Source organism: Oryctolagus cuniculus, chromosome 3, assembly GCF_964237555.1.
Source record: "Oryctolagus cuniculus chromosome 3, mOryCun1.1, whole genome shotgun sequence".
NCBI classification, from domain to species: domain Eukaryota; kingdom Metazoa; phylum Chordata; class Mammalia; order Lagomorpha; family Leporidae; genus Oryctolagus; species Oryctolagus cuniculus.
Window position 1 is genome coordinate 85,604,290 of NC_091434.1, and position 9,359 is coordinate 85,613,648.

Here is a 9,359-nt window from a genome sequence, read left to right on the forward strand (position 1 = left end):
TCTCTGATCAAGTGTTCTATGATGCTACAGTGCAACTCTGAACTTCCCGCCTGCCCCAGCGAAGCCTCACAATGGCCAGGGTTGCCTAAGACAGACGAGAGTGTAACCTTTCAGGGTACTCAGTGTTTTCTTCCTGCTCATCTGAGCAGGGAGCTGAGCTGCCTGAGGCAGCATTTGTGTGGCCCCCAGAACCACCCTCGCCACCTGTGATCTTAGGCTTGACCACACTGACAGCATCACTGTTTCCCACATAAGAGTCTATCTATGTAACACAGTAAAACTCAGAATCAGCATGAGGATGTCTGCCTGCCTTCCCATGTTCCATTTCATGCTCACTCTTCCACCTCTGGCTCCCCATCTCCCATCAAAGTCACCTCCTAAAATCAGAATTTCTGAAAGTAACTTCCTCACACTATATCACAATTTTCCACGTCCCTTAAAATAGAGTTCCTAGATTCATTTCTCTTCAGCCTTCTGCCTTGCCTGAACCTCACGTGAGAGCCTTCACCCTAGTTCAGGACTGCACTGCCCCTCCGTGTCCCTGATAACTACCTCCTAAGTAGATTTCCCAGCGTTTCAATTTCTCTGCTTTAAACTACATTGCTGTCATAATATTTATTTTTTTAAGATTTAGTTATGGGGCCGGTGCTGTGGCACAACGAGTTAACGCCCTGGCCTGAAGCGCCAACATCCCATATGGCCACCGGTTCTAGTCCTGGCTGCTCCTCTTCTGATCCAGCTCTCTGCTATGGCCTGGGAAAGCAGCAGAAGATGGCCCAAGTCCTTGGGCCCCTGTACCCACGTGGGAGACCCGGAAGAAGCTCCTGGCTCCTGGCTTCAGATCAGCATAGCTCTGGCCATTGCGGCCCACTGGGGGAGTGAACCATCAGATGGAAGACCTCTCTCTGTATAACTCTGACTTTCAAATAAATAAATAAGTACTTTATTTATTTGAAAGTCAGAGTTACAAAGAGGGGGTAGGGAGAGACAGAAAGAGAAATCTTCCAAATCCTGGTTCACTCTCCGGATGACGGCAATGGCCCAGAGTTGGGCCAGGCTAACGCCAGGGACCAATGGTCAGGAGCCAGGAGCTTCTTCCAGGTCTCCCATATGTTCATGTCTCTCATTTGGGTGCAGGTGCCCAAAACTAGGGCCATGTTCTGCTGCTGTCCCAAGCACATTAGCATGGAACTGGATCAGAAGTGGAGCAGCTGGGACATGAATTGGTGCCCACAAGCGGTAACAGTGTTGAACGCAGCAGCTTAACCCATTATGCCACAATGCCAGTTCCTTTGATAGAATGAACTTTACCCCCAATAAGCTAAAAATGTTTCCTAAGAACTCTTCTCATTGTTTTTTATCATCTTTGTAGTTTTATCACTGATTAATAGTTCCAAACTTTTCTTAAACATTAATATTTTCACCTTATATCATGTTCTGGGGTCATGGCTTCCTAAAATTACAGTGTTTTGGGTGAAACAGTTTCTCAATTTATGTTCAGATGCAAGCAACGCAAACACTAACACAAACTAACTTTCCAGGCAACTGCCTGTTTAAGGGTAACATACTGAGTCATATAAATCCCAAATCTAGAATTTGTATGCGTCAGTAGGGGCTTGATGTCCTATTTGAAATATGCTTGGCTCTCGCTTCTGGACAAGTAAGGTGGCCACCAGTAACCCGGCTCTGTAGTCAACTTGTTATATATTTCTGTTAGCTGTCACAGAGCACACCGAACACCGCCGGAGTAAGGGAAAGAGTTTATTGGGGGAAACCCAGCAGACTGGAGGGAAGGGACGAAGAAGGATAAGAGAGAGAAAGAGAGTATAAGAGAGAGAGAGAGAGACAGAGGAGCTAGTGAGGAGAGAAGATAGAGCAGAGAGAAGAGCCAAGAGAAGAGCCAAGAGAGAGCAGCCAAGAGAGCACTTGTTCAGGAGCAGGCCCTTTTAAAACTTTGCCCGAGGGAGGGCAGGGAAGCAAGAGCATCGAATCCCATTAGGATGGGGGTGGAGCTTGACAATAGCAGTTGGGCCTTGTGGCCACCTGGCTTTCAGCAATGGCGGTGGGGGCCAGAGCTTTGGATGTAAATCACGGTGTAGATCGCGCCATAGATAAAACTGCACCAGTTTCCTAACACAACTAGTTTGCTCATGCCACAGAAAGACAGTTTTTTCTTATAACAAAGGCAAGAGATTTTTTTCAAAGACTTTTACTGGCCTTTTAAGGTCACATACCCATTTCTAAATTAAGGACAATGGCAAGGGAAAATATTTGAGTAGACCTGTTCCACCTACTTGCCACTGTGAGACAGACAGCAGAGACAAAGGGGCAAGTTAGCCTTACCCAAATCTCAAGGCACTAGTTCTCTATAGCATACAAGATTCCTACATCAGAAAGAGTTGGAATGGGCTGCTGTACACACACACACACACACACACACACTGAATAATGTAACAAAGCATTCAACTCAAAGATGCTTGACTAGCAAAGATCTTTTGTTAGTTCATCCAACCAGAAGTCTGGATGGAGAAAACCCCAGGATGGTGCAGTGTCCACGTTTCGGCTGGCTCATCTTCAGTCTTCCTTCAAGTCACAGGATGGATGGGGCAGCTCCAAGCACTATGCCCTCACATGAGTGTCACAAAGGGAAAGAAAGGGCAAAGGAGATCTCCGTTCCATCTTTATCAGACTCCCTAGCTGACTCTACTTGAAGGAACTACTCAGTCAAAATTCACCCCAGATCAATCTTTAGAAAGGAAAATGTGATGACTGGCTTCACACACCGTATCTGTTTCCTGGGACTGGATGGACTCAAAATTTTAGCAAGAAAAGAAGATGGCCTTTGGGTAGGTCACTAAATAACATCTGCCCTGAGACCACACAGCTGTTTGATTCCTTTCCCCTGTTTTACGCTTTTGTTAGTATTTCTTGTCTTCTGAGGTCCTTTTACATTGTTCTTACAATTTTGAATTTTTGTATTTCAGAATGCTTAAGGACCTTAGATATTTAGTTCAGGGCTTTTTAAGGCTTTTTATTTCAGACTTGTAACCTAACCAAACAGTTAAATAGGCAGTTTAAAAATGAGCTGACAGAATGGAGAGCACCAGTTAAGGAAGGTGTGGCCTCCTGCCCAAGGGTCCTGAGGCCCCTAGGCAAGCTAGATCTCTTCAGAATTGAATTCTAAAACCACACTTCTCCATTTATCTCATTTTAAATATTAGAGTGGGGCCTCGAGAAAAAAATATGTTCTTCCATAGGTTTCTTGGGATTTTAGTCTGGATTTCCTAAGTCCCTAAGCACTTTATATTTTTTATGTCTTTATAAATCTGTAATTTATTTACCATCGCATTTTGTTCTTATTCACATACACACACCAAAGTCCTTTAAAATAAATCTCAATGCAGAAGTCCTTACATTATTTCAGTAGCTTTCTATGCTCTTTCCCTAACTTCACTCCACTGTTTTGAATATATAAAATGTCCAGGGCTCCATTGGGTATTTTGGTGCAAGTACACAGTGCTTTATTATTTGTAGGCTGAACTGGGCAGTGGCTAAACACCCAGACACTGAGCATAATACTACATGTTTTCCAATATTGCATCTAATAGCCTCAGTTTATTCATATGTTAAGTTGAAGCAGTTACAATACCTCTCACCTGGTTGAAGTTCATGTGCATTGTACCTGTGTTAGCTGATGTTTTCTCATATTTTTCCCCCTAAAATCTCCTTGGCCAGTCAAAATCTTGGAAATTAATGGGAACCTCCCTTCTAGAGATAAAGTGCTAATAATACCTAAATCTGTAGCTTTCTACCTCATATTTAGTGTCATACATGTTGCCTCACTCTCAGTTTCTCCCTTCATGGACACTAAGGGTAAAAGCTTAGACTCACATTACAGTTCAAAGAGCGCCCAAGATCAAGGGAAGAGCAGTTGGGAGTCTTTGGGTCACTTGGCCACAGTCACCAATGCTTCCAAGTTTCCTGTGCAGACCACCTAGTTCCAATTTACTCTTCAATGTGGGCCAGGGCTCAGATTCCTGCTCCCTGTTCTCTTCTCTATTCCCAATAACAAAAAAAAAAAAAAAAACTCCATTATGGATTTATTTGAAAAGCATTAAAATGATTTAAAAAAAAGCCAGGAATGGGAGACTGTTATGAATTACAAAAATTCCTGAGAGACTGGGTAAATGTGTAACAGACATAACATAATTTTCCTTTCCCTTTTCACCAAGAACAGAAAAAAGAATTTCCGTATAAGTTTCAGAGGGAGTTAATATAATGAATATTTGGGAAATTTTAATGTTTTTCCAATATTTTATAATTAGTAAACTAGAATCCCACTGCTTTTTCGTTAGAAAAAGTACATAAATACATGATTACCCATGGAAAAGGGGGCTTACTCACGAAGTGCGTCTAGTAGAGCATGGAAATAGAGTTTGAATAGGGAGTTTTCCTGTAAGCATTGGTGGTTCAGTGGTAGAATTCTCGCCTGCCACGCGGGAGGCCCGGGTTCGATTCCCGGCCAATGCACGTCTTACTTTTCTCCTTTTGCTCCAGTATTTCAGGCAGCAGTCAAAGCGGATTTCTCTAAGCGGAGGCCCTTGTACAAATGAAAAACTACCACAGCTCACTTCTTGTTTCACTTTTACTTCTAAAGGGCTGTCGTTTTCGCCCTGCTTTTTGCCTTCCTTTCTGATCGCTTTCGGGAGCCCCAGATGCAAGCAAAATATACACAGATGTGAAACAAAAAACAACAGCGGCTGCTTGGAGATGCCGGGGATTGAACCCGGGACCTCACACATGCGAAGCGCGCGCTCTACCACTGAGCTACATCCCCCAGCCGACAGCCGGCTTTCTGGTATACATACTCATTCCGTCTGCTCAGCGCTATTCTAGGAGGCTGAGTCCCAAGTGGTTTCCGCCGGCCGCTCTGAGGTAATGTTTCTTCCCCTGTACTCCTGTCTTAAACTACTTCCACGGCGCATCCGGACGCCCTACCACAGGCCACCAGCGAACGCGCAGCCCTGGTACCGGGACGCCGTGGAATCCGGCCCCGGAGCCAGGGCGAGGCGGGACCCGGCGCCCCGCGCGGCCAGGGGGCGGGCCTTCGCCGCGCCGCGCGCCAGCCCCGCCCCGCCCCCGCCGGCCCACGCGCAGGCGCCGGAGCTCCCCGGGACCTCCGCGGGCCCTGACCTTTGCCCGCCGCGTCGCTCCGGTTCTGAAGGCCCGCGGTGGGGACCGTCTCTTCGCCCGCGGAAGCCTTGTGACCTTACCTGAACACGCGCCCCGGCCTCGGACACACCTCACATCTCAGGAGAACGACGTGCAAGCGCCAGATCCCCCCCAGAATGGGTCTTTTTTTAGGGTTATGGCCAACTCCTGCAGATAAGAGTGATTTCTCAATTTGTTCATTTTAGTGAGGCATAAACTGAAAAAAAAAAAAAAGACACCGCCACCCTCTTTGTAGCGTAATCATGTATCAATGATGGTAAAATCGCGGCGGGGGACTTGCTCTAGAGGAGTTTATTTCTCCATCTGGTATTTACAGCTTGGGCCAACCCAACTGTTTGAAAAAGTTGAAGATAGTCTTGCAATCACCAAGTTGAAGATAGTCTTGCAATCACCGGACACCTCCTTTAATGAGCTCTGAACCTTCCCTCGTCACACTCCTGCCCGAATTAAGACCCAGACCTGTTCCCTCGGATATGGCTTCCAGTTGGTTGAGGGCTCGCTAATTCGATGAGCTAACTTGCATTATGGGGAAATGAGCTGTGTTTAACCCCTCCGTGCAGTTGGTGTTTGTTCCACCAGGTGAAAGCTGGGCTGTAGAAGGCTCAGACTGGCTGGAGCAGGGGTCAGATCTGCGTGGTCATCGCTTCCAAAAGCAACCTGTCAGGCTGACCCCGACAGTAAGGCAGTGAAGGCCACGAACTCCACTCTGCATGCTGGATAAATGAAACGGTCCACAGGCCAAAAGCCAGAGCAGAAAGCAGACGTTTCAAAATCTCCCTGAGTAATCCACAAATTTCATAATCAACTTCTAGGTTAAAAAAATAAATTACTCTGTTTGCTTACAGTAATTTGAACAAATAATGGCTCGTAATCAGATTTATTTTTAACAAGCCACATACTGAGCTAATTCAACTGTAATAGGGAATGTCCAAATAAAAAAAGGCCCCTCAGCGGACCGTCATTAAGGAGCTCTGTTCCAAGTCTCAGCCTTCTGAAATCAACCCCTGCCTCCCTCCCAAGGCCCCAGAACATGAGCATCTTCAATCGTTTCTGAGTCAGGAAATGAGGACAGAGTCATCTCTCCAACCCAAGGCTTTCATCAGTGCAAGTTACAGCTCATCTATTCTGCTCATTGTGGAAGAAGCCTGTTTTTGTCTCTGGCTTCACTTCTAAGTCCTGTATAGGATTCCCTTCCTCATAGTACAGCTTATATCTCCATCACCTGAGGCCTTCCCTTTCTGGAACTTCTTTCTCAGACAACTCTGCATTTTCGGAGCTGAGCTCAAGACAAGATCCTTTGTAAATGGTCACTCCTCCTATTCCACAAATCCTCTAAAGGAGCCTATGTAGGTGCATCTAAGAAAGGAAATAAGACTGAGCCGTACAACCAAGAGAGGATGCGAAGTTGATTTAGGGCTCTAAGTGAACAGCCTGGCCTAAGTCAAGAGAAAGGCTCTAACTCTGCGGGCTTCCTCAGCCACTGTGGCTAATGAGAAAGATGAAACAGGAGAGGTAAACTTTGGGATTAGGGAACTTTTTCAGGCAAAAAGACCACATCTCTTCTGAATGTAAGTAAAACCACCCCAATGTGCTTGAAAGATGTAGAAGACTGACCAAATATTCAAAATTAGAGTATTTAAAAATACATTTCTATCTTCTGTACTCCACATACCTCTGTTGGTTGGGGACCACTTCCCCCAAGTTCAATCTCTCTGTTTCATACACACCCAATCGCAAGGATTGACCTTAGGCCCCCTTTGAAGCTGGTGCCATTTATTTCTAGCACTGTTTTTAACTTTCTTTCTTCAGCCCTTGCCACTCCTTGTCTAGCAGTGTTTGAGGCTTGCTCCCCCAGAGCTGGCAAGGAGCTAGGATGCTCACTACCAGTCCAGGCATTGATTCTTATTGCTGAGTGCTCATTAAAATCACTGGAGGAAACTTTAAATAATGCTGGTGCTTGGTGCTGTCGCTGTGGTGCAGTGGGTCAATGCCCCGACCTGAGGTACCGGCATCCCATATGGGCGCCGGTTCGAGTGCTGGCTCCTCCACTTCCAATCCAGCTCTCTGCTGTGGCCTGGGAAAGCAGTGGAGGATGGCCCAAGTCCTTGGGCCCCTGCACCCGCATGGGAGACCCGGGGGAGGCTCCTGGCTCCTGGCCTTGGATCAGGGCAGCTCCAACTGTTACGACCAATTGGGGAGTGAACCATCAGATGGAAGACCTCTCTCTCTCCCTCTGCCTCTTCTGTAACTCTCTGTGTAACTCTGACTTTCAAATAAATAAATAAATCTTAAAAAAAAAAAAATGCTGGTGCAAGGAGCTGATGCTGTGGCATGTGTAAAGCCGCCGCCTCCAGTGCTGGCATCTCATATGGGTGACGGTTCGCATCCTGGCTGCTCCACTTCTGATCCAGCTCTCTGCTATGGCAATGGAAGATGGCCCAAATCCTTGGGCCCCTGTACCAGCATGGGGGACCCAAAAGAAGTTCCTGGCTTCTGGCTTCGGATCAGCACAGCTCCAGCTGTTGCGCCCAATTTCTCTCACATCTCTATCTTTTTCAGCTTTCAAGTGATGTGCTCAGCTAGAGCTGAGAACTGCTGTCTGTAAAATTTAGTTTCGTTGTACTGGCGTAAAACATTTGCAAATAAAATTAAGAAATGGAAAACAAAAAGGGGAAAAACAGAAATACTCAGAATGCTTTAATAATGTGACACACAGCTCTCACTGTCAAACACAGATTACATTGGCCTGAGATTGGCCTAGTCATGGAATTTTTTTAAAATGTCCTAGTTAATTTTTTTAAGATTTATTTATTAACTTCAAAGGCAGAGAGCATGTGCAAGGGAGAGAGCTTCCATCTTCACTCCCCAAATAGCTACAACAGCCAGCACTGGGCAAAACCAGGAACTCCATTCAGAGCTCTCACATGGGTGGCGGGGGCCCATGTACTCAGACCATCTTCTGCTGCTTTCATAGATGTATTAGCAAGGAGCTGGATCTGAAGCAGAGCAGCCAGCACTTGACTGCCATTCAGACATGTAATGAGGGGGTGCCAAGGTACAGCCTAATCCTCTGTGGGTAGCCTTTTAGGCCCCCAGGTTGTTATTAATGATAATTAACTGTGGTAGTAAAGAATTACTAATAGTTAGGATCCCCAAGAGCAAAATAACATATTTCAAAAAGCTGCCTGCTCCTTTAAGTACTGAGTAAAGCAATCCAATCCTTTCTTATCCAAGAAGCTGTAAGCACTTTAAGGGTAAATGGGTATCAGGGATTTTACTGGGGTGATGAAGATGCTCTAAACCTGGATTATGGTGTTGTTTGCACAGCTGAGTAAGCTTACCAAAATTCACTTCATTGGACAGTTACAATGGTGACTTTTATGATATGTGAACTATAACTTAGTAAGATGAAAACTCAGCGTGTAAGCACTTGAGGTTGCTATAATTCGAAAGTGGAAGACTCATTGCCCAGAGCCCCACACACTCAGGAATTAGCATTGCCAGCAATGAAAGAAGCCAACTCATTTTAATTTCTCCTCTTATTTTCCTTCATATAAAGTGCAACTGGTAGAAGCAAGTGTTCAAGGGCTCAAAACAAGCATTTCTTTCTTTCATTTTTAAAAATTATTTTTTTACTGTCCTTGAGGGTTTTTTTATGTTTTTTGTTAACATGTAATAATTGTACATATTTGTGGGACACGATGTGATTTTTAAAGAAATTTATTCAGTGTATGCTGACCAAATCATAGTAATTAACATTTCCATCTCCTTATGATTTCTTTTTTTTTTTTTTTAATTTATTTGAAAAGCAGAGTTACAGAGAGGCAGAGACAGAGAGAGAGAGAGGGAGAGAGAGAGATCTTCCATTCACTAGCTCACTCCCCAGATGACCATAAAGGCCAGAGCTGCACGGATCTGAAGCCAAGAGCCAGGAGCTTCTTCTGGTCTCCCATGCAGGTGGAGGGGCCCACAAATTTGGGCCATTTTCTACTGTTTTCCCAGGCCAGGCTAGATCACAAGTGGAACAGCCGGCACCCATATAGGATGCCGGTATGGCATTACCTGCTTCGCCACAGTGCCGGCCTCTCCTTATGATTTTTTTTATGTTTGGATCTTTCACCTACTAT

The 9,359-nt window shown here is 45.4% G+C and overlaps 1 protein-coding gene and 2 non-coding genes across 6 annotated transcripts in view; 1 reads left to right on the forward strand and 2 right to left on the reverse strand.

Moving 5' to 3' along the window:
• Positions 1-5,086, reverse strand: part of GPD2 (glycerol-3-phosphate dehydrogenase 2) — a 240,167-nt gene extending 235,081 nt beyond the window's left edge. For 2 of the 4 annotated variants that reach the window (XM_051848606.2, XM_070070858.1), the window contains exon 1: positions 4,869-5,078. The gene's annotated coding sequence lies outside the window, so the exon portion shown is untranslated. Of the gene's footprint in view, positions 1-4,868 lie in introns of all 4 variants that reach the window. The other 2 variants (XM_070070848.1, XM_070070859.1) reach the window with 2 other exon arrangements.
• TRNAG-GCC (transfer RNA glycine (anticodon GCC)) lies at positions 4,460-4,530 on the forward strand. Its single transcript has one exon. It is a non-coding gene; the product is annotated as a tRNA-Gly (tRNA).
• Positions 4,766-4,837, reverse strand: TRNAA-CGC (transfer RNA alanine (anticodon CGC)). The gene has a single exon. It is a non-coding gene; the product is annotated as a tRNA-Ala (tRNA).
• Positions 5,087-9,359: the final 4,273 nt, after the last annotated feature.